Raw genomic sequence first — 13769 nt, 5'->3', positions numbered from 1 at the left:
TGAATGAGCGAATGAGTTGTCTGTCCCTGTGTGCCCTGCGATTGGCTGGCAACCAGTTCAGGGTGTCCCCTGCCCACTGCCCGGAGATGGCTGGGATGGGCTCTCCCGCGACCCTAATGAGGATAAGCGGTATGGCTAATGAGATCAGATGAGATGAGAAAAGTACTGATACTTCAGAATAACATTACTCAGGTAGAAGTAAAAGTAGTCATACAAATACTTACTTGAGTAAAAGTAAAAAAGTACTTGGTGAAAAAATGACTCAATTACTGAGGAACTGTAGCTACATCGTAGTTATTGATTTTTTTTTTCAAACAACCAATCAGATCATCAAATGATCAAAGTCCATCCAATCAACAAAAAAAACACGTTTGATCTAAAAATAATCAATGTACATTCAAGTGTTTGGATAAACAACAAAATAAAAATAAGATAAATCAAATCAATAGATTTAGCACATGTAGCATCAAGTAGCACAATACTTAATAGGCTCTGCAGGCAGAACAACAAGAAAGCCCATGAACTACAACAAAGGAGACAGTCCATATTTTAACTGCTGTTTAGCATCCTTTTAAAGGCAACATGCTTTTGATGTGAGGCCAGGCGTGCTCCTCCTCTTCTGTCTTTTAACCCTCATTAATTTTAATCAATTTTAATCCCGCTTCCTTCTGCGGGGTGGAATACTCTAAACCAGGGGTGTCGAACTCATTTGAACTCGGGGGCCACACGATAGAACAAACATTCTGTCGCGGGCCGGACTAGTAGATTAAAGAGAAAGAAAAAGAGAGATAAAGAAATAAGAGAAAGAGGGAGGGTAAAGGAGAGAGGGCGGGACAAAGAAAGAGAGAGAGAGAGAGAGCGTGAGAAACTAAAGAGATAAAAAGTCGTGAGAGAGGGGAAAAAGAAAGGGAGAGGAAGAAAGAAATCCAAAGAGAAATGGAAAGACAGGAGAGAAAAGAGAAAGGAAAGCTTAAAGGGTAGGAAGAGAGAAAGAGAACAGAGAGAAAAGGAAAAAAGGCAGTTAGAGCAAAATAAGTTAAAAAAACACAGAGAGAGAAAGAAACAAAGAGCAACAAAGGAAGGGAAAAAGAGACACACAGAGTGAAAGAGACAGAGACAGAGAGCGGGAGAAAAGGGGTGTGAGAGAGAGAGAGAGAGAGAGAGAGAGAGAGAGAGAGAGAGAGAGCAACAAAGGAAGAGAAAAAGAGGGACACAGAGAATGAAAGAGACAGAGACAGAGTGGGAGAAAAGGGGTCAAAAAAAGAGAGAGAGAGAGAGAGAGAGAGACGGAGAGTGAGAGAGAGAGAGAGAGAGTAAAGGTAAGAGAGGCAGAAAAGAGGTGAGAGAGAGAGAGAGAGAGCAACAAAGGAAGAGAAAAAGAGGGACACAGAGAATGAAAGAGACAGAGACAGAGTGGGAGAAAAGGGGTCAAAAAGAGAGAGACAGAGAGACGGAGAGTGAGAGAGAGAGAGAGTAAAGGTAAGAGAGGCAGAAAAGAGGTGAGAGAGAGAGAGAGAGAGAGAGAGAGAGAGAGAGAGAGAGCAACAAAGGAAGAGAAAAAGAGGGACACAGAGAATGAAAGAGACAGAGAAAGAGTGGGAGAAAAGGGGTCAAAAAGAGAGAGACAGAGAGACGGAGAGTGAGAGAGAGAGAGAGAGAGTAAAGGTAAGAGAGGCAGAAAAGAGGTGAGAGAGAGAGAGAGAGAGTGAGAGAGCAACAAAGGAAGAGAAAAAGAGGGACACAGAGAATGAAAGAGACAGAGACAGAGTGGGAGAAAAGGGGTCAAAAAGAGAGAGACAGAGAGAAAGAGAGAGAGAGAGAGAGAGAGAGATACATAAGTACAAGTACAGCGTCTTTGTTCGAGGCACCTGGCTTTGGCAACATGCTGCTGGAAATGTGAATTTCCCTTCGGGGATGAACAAAGTATCTATCTATCTATCTATCTATCTATCTATCTATCTATCTATCTATCTATCTATCTATCTATCTATCTATCTATCTATCTATCTATTTCAACCTGCAGCTTGTTTTTCTCTTGCGCTTCTCTGAGTGTTGTCTCGCGGGCCGGATTAAATCCCTTAGCGGGCCTGATCTGGCCCGCGGGCCGCCTGTTTGACACCCGTGCTCTAAACATAGATTCGATCTTTGTACTCTCAACAACACCTAACAATAATCCTTGGAGCCATTTCCATTAGGCAGACCCCGCTCCCTGTTTTTTTTTTCTTTTGAAGGCAGATGCTTCATCTTCTGTTAAATACTAGCTTGCTATTATCGTTAAATCTTTGGGTATACTCTTATTGGGCATGTTACAATCATGTGTTCCTCAACCTTATTTTTCTATTATATGTATCTATACGTGTGCTTATTATTATTGTACGTTTTACATTTTTCTGTAGTGTAGAGCGACAAACAGGGTTGGGTAGGGTTTGTCACGAGACCGGACCAGAACGGAGGCAGGAGCCAGGAAGGATGAACTCATTCGCGTTAACGATCCGTACTTTTATTTAGCAAAAATAAAAGTCGTCCAACACTCAGAGACAAAACAAACAAAAACAGGCTTTACAGGCAAACAGGAACTCAGACTGAAAATACTCACAGAACAGGTTTTACTCAAAACGTGCAAACAGAATGCAGAACAGAAAACGCAATGAACCAGCACCCGCAATACCCGCAACCCACCCTTAAGTAGCACACACGCAAATTAGCTGATCTACTACAGCCGGTGCCCAGGGGGGCGGGGCCAGCCGGTCGACACGGCGACCATGCTGGACACGACAGGGTTACTTTAACTGGATTACTTTCAATTACTTTTGGATTAAAAGACAAAAGAAAATATGAATAAAATTCTGACTCACAACACGTGGTAAGCTTTCTCTCCTGGCTTTGATCTCTTTGATCTCCGGCAAAACTAACATAAAATGCGACAGAAACAAAATGAAAATAAATCCAAACATCATTTTTGCCGTTCCATGTATTCCGTTACTCCCCAAGCCTGCACAAAATTGAGTCATTGTATTCATATTTAGTTTCTTTTGTCTTTTATTAGCATATCTGGTATTGGAGTAATCCAAAAGTAATTGAAAGTAATCCAGTTAAAGTAACCCTACCCAACCCTGGCGACAAATGTATCCAAATTGTTTTTCAATGAGCACGTTTAATGCAAAAAGACTCGTTATGGACATATGTTCTACAATGAATTCACATTTGTGTCCCAAAGGCAAAGTACAGAGCAGTCACGTTTCTATGTGCACACGTGCTTTTAGTTGCTAATTACCTGCCAGGAGAGAAAGCTTACCACGTGTTGTGAGTCATCATTTTATTCATATTTAGTTTCTTTTGTCTTTTATTAGCTTAGCGCTTGTGCGGCACAGTTCATGTCATGGGAACCTGTCGTGGGTTCAAATCCAGCTCCAGACTTTCTGTGCGGAGTTTGTATGTTCTCCCCGTGCTTACGTGGGTTTTCTCCGGGCACTCCGGTTTCCTCCCACATTCCAAAGACATGCATTTCAGGTGAATTGGCCGGTCCAAATTGTCCCTAGGTGTGAATGAGCGAATGAGTTGTCTGTCCCTGTGTGCCCTGCGATTGGCTGGCAACCAGTTCAGGGTGTCCCCTGCCCACTGCCCGATGATTGCTGGGATGGGCTCCAGCCCCCCGCGACCCTACTGAGGATAAGCGGTACGGCTAATGAGATGAGATGAGAATAGTAATCCAAAAGTAATTGAAAGTAATCAAGTTAAAGTAACCCTACCCAACCCTGTTTATATCATTGCCACTATCAGCCAAACATATTTCTGTTATTTGGTTTCCACACCTTTCAGGACAGATCCTTTTTGTAATTTAGGAGATTTAATAAAAAGAAAGGGCTCAAGGAGGGCTTTGAGAACAGGGTGGAATAGCTTATCGGTGTTTTGGGCTTTCCCATTGTCACGGACCAGAAACAGACACAGGACCCAATAGCGCTCGTTTTCTCAGTTTTTATTAATAAAGAGGGAGAGCAGGGCTTGCTTCCATGATCCGATGGTTGACGGACAAGGGGAGCAGGAGATGCGGAAGTGGCACTTCCGTGTCTAGCGAGGAGGGTCGAAGACAGGCAGGAATTACAAATCGTTAGCCGGGACTGGAGAGCAAGGGCGGTGTCAAGTTCGGAAACGAGGTTGGCAAATGGAGGAGGGCAGGTAGCGGGGCAAAACAGATCGGATAACGGGCAGGCAGAACGGGGCAGAGTCAGGTCGGAAACAGGTTGGCAACGAGGATCAGGCAGGAACAGAGTCTGACGTAATAGCTTGCCGAGCTGGGAGCAACGGTTCGCATAACGATCTGACAGGGATCCCTTGGAAGTCGGGGGTTTAAAAGGAGTTTATCAACCAATCAGCTCTCCGGGCTGTTGGCGCCAATTAAGCAGTCGTAGGTGCTCTGAATCGGCAATAACGACACCCATGTTCTCTTTGCAAGTTCAAAATCCATTGAAGTCTTATTTCCTTATTTTGAGTGTCTACTAATGTCACGGATCAGACAGGCGGGGACCACAATTGCCTCACGATGAGAAAGTTTATTTAAGGATGGGGGGAACCAGTGTTCCATCTAAGCTGCGCAATTGCGCACTGCTGGCACATTCTCGGCGCACAAGAAAATCTAGCCAGCGCACAAAAATGAGGGCTGAAAATTACTAATTAAGAAGCGACTTAAGTCAAAGTTGCAGTGCATGAAGGTAAAAATACACGGGTTGTCGTTGTGTCCTAAATGCGGTATTTTGAAGTCGAGTCGAAGGAGAACGAAGTTGAGTAAATATAGTAGAGTTTGTCGGGGAACCGGCTTCTTCGGCTCGGCTCACTAAAAAGAACCGGCTCTTTCGGGTCCTAAACGGCTCTTTGGGTTGTTTTTGCTTCTTTAATCCCAACATGACCAAATATTATGTAAAATTATGCACAAAATGACTTCAAGGAAGGGAGGGAATAGAAAAAAAAGAAAAAAATACCAAAATGAAAAAGTAGTGAAAAGCTGAGAAAAAAAGAAACAATAGGAGGAGAAAAACGAAGGAAAAATTTAGAAAAAAGCCAGAAAAAAAGAAAAGAAAGAAATGTAGAAAAAAAGTAAATAAAGACCTAAAAGAAAAAGTAACAGCTCGTAAAAAATAAACACAATGAGATTTTTTTTAAAGGAATTTAAAAAAAAGTAGGAAAAAAACACGGAAAAAAGAAGAAAAAGTTTGCGTTACATTCAAGTGATTTCGAATTATCAAGTGAATCTTGTTGTGATTAAGTACAGTTCTGTATCTTACAACCGACTAAAAAAGCCCCCCAAAATGTTAATATTATACGACAAAATATATCAGGAAATAAAAAGAAATGGATATCTTGTGAAAGAATTGTAAAGAACAAAGGACGTTTGTAGGCCGTACAACCTTTGCAATAGTACGTGAGTCAATTCATTCAAAAGAGAAAAATCATTTTGCATTGCCGGAAACTCAGCAAAATGTAACTTGATGTCAAGTTTTGGACATGTTTGATAATGAATTATATTGCCACACTTGGGATTATGGTTGCTCACTGCTGTTTCAAGCGCTGCTCACCGACTTTGTGTGAACGCTCAGACCCGTGGAAAATTAGAGGGAACATTGGGGGGGTACCAGGCGAGAGGGGCATGTTTTTGGAATGTGGGAGGGAACCGGAGCACCCGGAGTAAACCTCCGCAAGCACGGGGAGAACATGCAAACTCCACACAGGAAGGCCTCAGAACTGTGCTGCGGACGCGCTAACCACTCACCCTGGAATATAATAGTCAATACAACAATCATTACTTAAATTCAATCATAATCATCATCGAAATTGTAATAAACACAATCTTGTATGGCAGCACGGCAGCGCAGTGGTTAGCGCTTGTGCGGCACAGTTCATGGGAACCTGTTGTGGGTTCAAATCCAGCTCCAGACTTCCTGTGCGGAGTTTGTATGTTCTCCCCGTGCTTGCGTGGGTTTCCACTCCGGTTTCCTCCCACGTTCCAAAAACATGCATTTCAGGTGAATTGGCCGGTCCAAATTGTCCCTAGGTGTGAATGAGCGAATGAGTTGTCTGTCCCTGTGTGCCCTGCGATTGGCTGGCAACCAGTTCAGGGTGTCCCCTGCCCACTGCCCGGAGATGGCTGGGATGGGCTCCAGCCCCCCCGCGACCCTAATGAGGATAAGCGGTACGGCTAATGAGATGAGACAATCTTGTATGGTAAACCAAGTGAAATCCTGCATGCATCCGTTTCTGCCCCTCCACACAAAAGTAAGCATTTTTATATTTGTGCATCTCATCATAGAGCATCTCACCCTAAGTCAACACATCTGTCACTGGGAAGCCCCAATCACTTATTCCAGCTCCTCATTTATTCATCCCTTCCTGCATGCATCCATCCACCCCCCTCCCTCAAGCCACCCATCTGTTTCTCTCCTTTTGCACCGTCTTTCCTCTCATCACCTCCTCCTCCCAGCAAGGCAAATGGAACGGTCTGGCGCGTAATAAAGGACAAGGGCGGGCTGTACCAACTCGCGTAGGAGGGGGAACAGAGAGGAGTGCTGCAGAGAGAGAGAGAGAGAGAGAGGCAGAGAGAGAGAGAGAATGACTGAGACAGCGAGGCTTTCTCCATCCATTGCTCCGTTTAATCCCTCGCTCTGTCTGCGTAGTCAAACTGATGCTCTCTACACATGACGCTATTCAAGTACCAGATTCTGATTTTTGGGTGACTATTGAACGGGAAAAAACATTTTTGGGATAGACCGCCGAACAATCGGAAACTTCACTTTGAGACCCTCCCGGTAAGTCGATGATTCGAAATGAACTTCATTAAAAATACATGAGTGTCTTTTCATCTTTGAAAGCCGTTTTACTCCTAAATGTTTATGTAATAGAAATGCCATGCAAATTACCAAATATGTATTTAAATTTGGAATCATAGTTGAAATAACCATGCAAGCAATGTACTCCTCTTTTTGGTATACCGTATTTTCCGCACTATAAGGCACACCGGGTTATAGGGCGCACCCACAAAAAATAGTTTTCGGTCCTATATTTTCCATACATAAGGCGCACCGGATTATAAGGCGCTGGACAAAACAGTCAGATAGTTCAGTCCAACTTATTACCCCCTTAACGTTCCCAAAGCTTGCAAAGAAGCAAATACGTGTCTCAGACGGAAAACAGTGTCTGTACGATGTCACCAATCACTCAAATGCATCGTTCCAAATATCATTCGGAAGGTTAAAGTCTTGGGATTCAAGAAATGCCAACCATTCCTTAGTTTCTATTTTCTTTTTTGCTGGCAACTGTGTGGACAGCAAAGTAAGAATTTTATTGTGCAGGGAAACGGGGGTTCATTACTGTGCATATGAATTGAATGTATTTTAAAAATAGACTCATCACAGAAACATCAAGATCGTTGTAAAACAAGATACCGGGAAAATATAAAGCCGCATAGCTCGCCTAAGTTCTCTTGCAGCCATCACGTTCAATAATGATACGTAACCATGGTCTTCTTACAACCGTGAGTGTAGTAAATCCAGGAGAGTAAAATATTTACAAATACAGAATATTAAAAAAAAAATTCTCTATGCCGTAGTGCAACCCAACGTGTGATTCACATTCATCTTTTTCGGCCGATTGCAGGCTTTGTTTCGCCCCTTTAGCCTATGCGAGCCTGTAAATGATAAAAAGGATCCGCCCCCTTTACCTCCAAATAACTTTAGCCAATAGTGACTGATTCAAATGATGATTGACACATTGGTTAGCCAATGAAACACGGTAAATAAATCCCAGCATACACCGCAGACTACTTAGCGTTCTGGGGAAAATCTAGTCGGCGGCTGCTTGCATTAGTTGCAAGACTTTGCGGCTTAATGTTGATCCGTATATAAGGCGCACTGTATTATAAGGCGCATGGTCAGCTTTTGAAAAAAAATAAAGGCTTTTAGGTGCGCCTTATAGTGCGGAAAATACGGTACATTTAATGATATGTAAGCAAGTTTATATAGTATAGAAGTGGAAACCCTAACCTTAAGGTGTTAAAACTGCCCAAAAGTTTAAGGTAATGTGCAAGTGTATAATATAAGCCATGTATACATTAAAACACTCTTATATCTTATTTATTGGCCTTATTTTAGAGCAGGGGTGTCAAACTCATTTTAACTCCGGGGCGTAACGATAGAATTGTCTCAGGGGCCGGACTAGTCGATTGAGGAGAAAGAAAAAAAGAGAGAAAGAAATAAGAGATAGAGAGAGAGAGAAAAACAGAGCATGTGGGACAATGAAAGAGGGAAAAGGAGAAAGAGAAAGAGAAAGAGATAGAGAGGGAGAGAAAATAGGAGAGAGAGAATGTGAGAAACAAAAGACAAAAAGAGAAATAGTCAGAGAGCGGGTAAGAAAGAGAGAGAAAGAAAGAAATCCAAAGAGAAATTGAAAATGAGAAAGAGAGGAGAGAAAAGAGGAGAGAACGATAGAAGGGGAGAACAAGAGAAAGAGAAAGAAAAAAGAGAGAAAGAAATAAGAGAAAGACAGGGAGAGAAAAACAGAGAGTGTGGGACGATGAAAGAGAGAAAGGGAGAAAGAGAAAGAGAGAGAGAGATAGACAGGGAGAGAAAAAAGGAGAGAGAGAATGTGAGAAACAAAAGACAAAAAGAGAAATAATGAGAGAGCGGGAAAGAAAGAGAGAGAAAGAAAGAAATCCAAAGAGACATTGAAAGTGAGAAAGAGAGGAGAGAAAAGAGGAGAGAATGATAGAAGGGGAGAACAAGAGAAAGACAAAGAAAAAAGAGAGAAAGAAATAAGAGAAAGAGAGGGAGAGAAAAACAGAGAGTGTCGGACAATGAAAGAGAAAATGGATAGAGAGAAAGAGAGAGAGAGATAGACAGAGAGAGGAAAAAAGGAGAGAGAGAATGTGAGAAACAAAAGACAAAAAGAGAAATAGTCAGAGAGCGGGAAAGAAAGAGAGAGAAAGAAAGAAATCCAAAGAGAAATTGAAAGTGAGAAAGAGAGGAGAGAAAAGAGGAGAGAAAGATAGAAGGGGAGAACAAGAGAAAGAGAAAGAGAAAGAAAAAAGAGAGAAAGAAATAAGAGAAAGAGAGGGAGAGAAAAAAAGGAGAGAGAGAATGTGAGAAACAAAAGACAAAAAGAGAAATAGTCAGAGAGCGGGTAAGAAAGAGAGAGAAAGAAAGAAATCCAAAGAGAAATTGAAAATGAGAAAGAGAGGAGAGAAAAGAGGAGAGAACGATAGAAGGGGAGAACAAGAGAAAGAGAAAGAAAAAAGAGAGAAAGAAATAAGAGAAAGACAGGGAGAGAAAAACAGAGAGTGTGGGACGATGAAAGAGAGAAAGGGAGAAAGAGAAAGAGAGAGAGAGATAGACAGGGAGAGAAAAAAGGAGAGAGAGAATGTGAGAAACAAAAGACAAAAAGAGAAATAATGAGAGAGCGGGAAAGAAAGAGAGAGAAAGAAAGAAATCCAAAGAGACATTGAAAGTGAGAAAGAGAGGAGAGAAAAGAGGAGAGAATGATAGAAGGGGAGAACAAGAGAAAGACAAAGAAAAAAGAGAGAAAGAAATAAGAGAAAGAGAGGGAGAGAAAAACAGAGAGTGTCGGACAATGAAAGAGAAAATGGATAGAGAGAAAGAGAGAGAGAGATAGACAGAGAGAGGAAAAAAGGAGAGAGAGAATGTGAGAAACAAAAGACAAAAAGAGAAATAGTCAGAGAGCGGGAAAGAAAGAGAGAGAAAGAAAGAAATCCAAAGAGAAATTGAAAGTGAGAAAGAGAGGAGAGAAAAGAGGAGAGAAAGATAGAAGGGGAGAACAAGAGAAAGAGAAAGAGAAAGAAAAAAGAGAGAAAGAAATAAGAGAAAGAGAGGGAGAGAAAAACAGAGAGTGTGGGACAATAAAAGAGAGAAAATGAGAAAGAGAAAAAGAAAGAGAGAGAGAGCTAGAGAGGGAGAGAAAAAAAGGAGAGAGAGAATGTGAGAAACAAAAGACAAAAAGAGAAATAGTGAGAGAGCGGGAAAGAAAGACAGAGAAAGAAAGAAATCCAAAGAGAAATTGAAAGTGAGAAAGAGAGGAGAGAAAAGAGGAGAGACAGATAGAAGGGGAGAACAAGAGAAAGATAAAGAGAAAGAAAGAAAAGTGAGAGAAAGGGAAAAAGGGAAGAAAGAGCAAAAGAAGGTAAAAAGTCACAGAGAAAGAAAGAGACAAAGAGGAACATAGAAAGAGAAAAAAGAGACAGAAAGAGTAAAAGAGAGAGATATGGAGAGTGAGAGAAAAAGGGAGGAAGAGAGAGAGAGAAAGAAATACAACTGCAGTGTCTTTGTGAGCGGCAACATCAAGTGATCATATTTCAACCTGCAGCTCCTTTTTCTCTTGCGCTTCCCTCAGCGTTGTCTCGCGGGCCGGATTCAATCCCTCCGCGGGCCTGATCCGGCCCGGGGGCCGCCTGTTTGACACCCCTGTTTTAGAGAGTACTTCATAATGGTGAGGCATTTTAATAGAACTTCATGGCATCGATGATCATCCACTCCTCCACCAAGCGTTTGAAGCCCTGAATTTTCATCATTTTATTCATTGAAACCTATTCTTCTCAAGCAAGACTGTGAAGTTTAAAAGAGGTCACACTCGATCACAAGTTGGAATATTTAGACCAGGGGCGTCAAACTCATTTTAACTCGGGGGCCACACGATAGAACAAACATTCTGTCGGGGGCCGGACTAGTCGATTAAAGAGAAAGAAAAAGAGAGATAAAGAAATAAGAAAAAGAGGGAGGGGAAAGGAGAGAGGGCGGGACAAAGAAAGAAAGAAAAAAAAGAGAGAGGGAGAGAGCATGAGAAACAAAAGATGAAAAGTCACAAGAGAGGGGGAAAAGAAAGGGAGAGGAAGAAAGAAATCCAAAGAGAAATAGAAAGACAGAAGGTGTGAAAAGAGAAAAGAAAGCACAACGGGTATGAAGAGAGAAAGAGGAAAGAGACAAAGAGAGACACAGAGAGTGAAAGAGACAGAGAGGGGGAGAAGAAAGAGTGAAAGAGAGAGAGGGAGAGAGAGGGAAAGAGAGAGAGAGAGAGAGAGAGAGAGCGCAAAACAAATGATAAAAAGTCATGAGGGAGGGGGGAAAAGGAAGGGAGAGGAAGAAAGAAATCCAAAGAGAAATAGAAAGAAGGAGAGAAGAAAGCGCGAAGGGTATGAAGAGAAAAAAAGAAAAGAGATAAAAGGAAAAAAGGCAGTTACAGCAAAAGAGGTTAAAAGAGAGAGAAAGAGACAAAGAGCAACAAAGGAAGAGAAAAAGAGAGACACAGGGAGTGAAAGAGACACAGACAGAGTGAGAGAAAAGGGGTGGAAAAGAAAGAGAGAGAGAGAGAGAAAGAGAGAGAGAGAGTGAGAGAGAGAGAGAGAGAAAGAAATACAAGTACAGTGTCTTTGTGAGAGGCACCATCAAGTTGACATATTTCAACCTGCAGCTTGTTTATCTCTTGCGCTTCTCTGAGTGTTGTCTGGCGGGCCGGATTCAATTCCTTGGCGGGCCTGATCCCGCCCGAGGGCCGCCTGTTTGACACCTGTGATTTAGACGCTCATTTCAAGCCTAAAATGGAGGTTTAAACATGTGTTTGAATATTTGGTTGAGTACCGTATTTTCCGCACTATAAGGCGCACATCAAATCTGATTTTTTTTTTTTAAAAAGCTGACTATGCGCCTTATAATCCGGTGCGCCTTATACATGGATCAAGATTGAATTGCAACGTTTCGCAACTAAGAGAAGCAGCCACCGACTCCTTTTTTCGCGTAGAAGAAGAAGTGCGCTGTGCATCCTGGGAAATATTAAACCACGATTCTCTTTTATTTGTGCGTTTGTATAAAGACCCTGAAAGGGCTCCTATTAAGAGACACGCTTACGACGCAGAGTTTAAACTCAAGGCGATCAGTCACGCAGTAGAACACGGGAATAGAGCAGCAGCAAGAGAGTTTCACATTAATGAATCGATGTCTTCTTGCGTTGTGCTTCAAGCACTCGTTTTCGGCGGCACGGCAGAACACAGCGAATATCTAGTGATAAAAAAAATACACACTTGACTTTTGTAATAGAAATAATATACGAATTTTTTTTGTTACCGTTTGCGTTTCAGTTATTTGCTGTAAAAAAAAAAAAAAAAAAAAGAAAGACCATTTTAGGCTGTTTTTATTCATGATTATAAGCGAAATCAAGTGGGAGGCGTTCAATTATCATCTCCAAGCAAAAAGCATTGGTATCAGATCAGTATCAATCAACACTATCCTGTATTAAATGTGATTGAATCAATATCAAAATGTCATGGTTGCCATGGCGCCCAATTGGCCCCCGCCGTGTGGTGCCAGGTTCTGTCACGGTTGCCACGGCGCTCAATTGGCCCTGCCCACTGACACCAGCTGAAACACGTTGACAGATTGCTGCCGGACTACTTAAACGCGGTCTTGCGAGTTGCCTGGTGTCAGAGCGTCTGCAAAACTCCTGCTAGACTCTGTGTTTTATTTCAAGCCCTGTGAATCTCCGTTTTTGCCTGTGTTCTGATCCTGTATTTTGGCCCGTTCTGTTTGATTTCAATCTACTTCCGCGACCATCGATCCCCGGATCGAGTGTGTGTGCATTCGCCAGGGTTGGGTAGGATTACTTTAACTTGAGAACTTTCAATTACTTTTTGGATTACTCCAATACCAAATATGCTAATAAAAGACAAAAAAAAACTAAATATGAATATTAAATGACTAAATTTTGTGCAGGCTTGGGGAGTAACGGAATACATGGAACAGCAAAAATGATGTTGGCAAGCTGTTTGGATATATTTCCATTTTGCTTCTGTCGCATTTTATGTTCGTTTTGCCAGAGATCAAAGAGATCAAAGCCAGGAGAGAAAGCTTACCACGTGTTGTGAGTCATCATTTTATTCATATTTAGTTTCTTTTGTCTTTTATTAGCATATTTGGTATTGGAGTAATCCAAAAGTAATTGAGAGTAATCAAGTTAAAGTAACCCTACCCAACCCTGCGCATTCCTCTTCTCCCCAATAAATTGTGAGTAACGTTACGCGATTGGGTTCTGAATTCTGTTTCCTGACCTGGTTCGTGACACAAAAATCCTTAATCTAAATTTACCCAGCCCCTATTTTCTTTCAAGTAGCTCAGGAGGTAGAGCGCTCGTCTTGGGATCAAGGGATCCCACTTCGAATCCCGGCTCGTCCGTGTTACATGTCGAAGTGTCCTTGGGTAAGACACTGAACCCCTAATACCCCCTATAAGCAGGTTAGCGCCTTACATGGCTGCAAGGCCGCTATTGGGAAATGTGGAGCACATTGTAAAGCGCTTTGGGAAGTCAATGACTTGAAAAGCGCTATATAAATGCACATCATTTCATTTCAATTAATTGTCGATACAAAATAATCTAATTTAGTGAAGGCTAATTCTGGATAGCGTGAGACAGACCGTAGATTGGAATTAAGCATGCGGGACAGACTGCGGTAAGACCAGTGGAAATATTTAGTTCCCATCCTGCTGAGTTGTAGGATGGGCGTGGACCCAAGACCAACAGAGAGGATGCATAAAAAATGAGCGTCACTAGAATTGATAGAAAAATCCTCGGTACTCAGAGAAACGTGTTTCGTCTTTAGATCCGGGGATCCCGCTTTAACATTGAGTATTTCAGGCGTTAATCTGATATTCCTCATTGCACTAAAATAAATGTGTGAGCATATATGTGTGTGTTAGGGAGAATGAAAAAGAGTGAGGCGCAGGGAG

General features: G+C 42.0%; 1 protein-coding gene across 1 annotated transcript in view; it reads left to right on the top strand.

Moving 5' to 3' along the window:
* The first annotated feature begins 6627 nt into the window (after positions 1-6627).
* The window catches only part of LOC148362359 (synaptic vesicle glycoprotein 2B-like), an 85997-nt gene continuing 78855 nt past the window's right edge, over positions 6628-13769 (top strand). The window contains exon 1 of the mRNA XM_088339778.1: positions 6628-6797. The gene's annotated coding sequence lies outside the window, so the exon portion shown is untranslated. The remainder of the gene's footprint in view (positions 6798-13769) is intronic.

The sequence above is a fragment of the Urocampus carinirostris genome, chromosome 7 (assembly GCF_059441175.1).
Source record: "Urocampus carinirostris isolate Australia breed hairy pipefish chromosome 7, RoL_Ucar_1.0, whole genome shotgun sequence".
Taxonomy (NCBI): domain Eukaryota; kingdom Metazoa; phylum Chordata; class Actinopteri; order Syngnathiformes; family Syngnathidae; genus Urocampus; species Urocampus carinirostris.
Note: the sequence above shows the minus strand (reverse complement) of the source record. Positions and strands in the feature narration are given on the sequence as shown.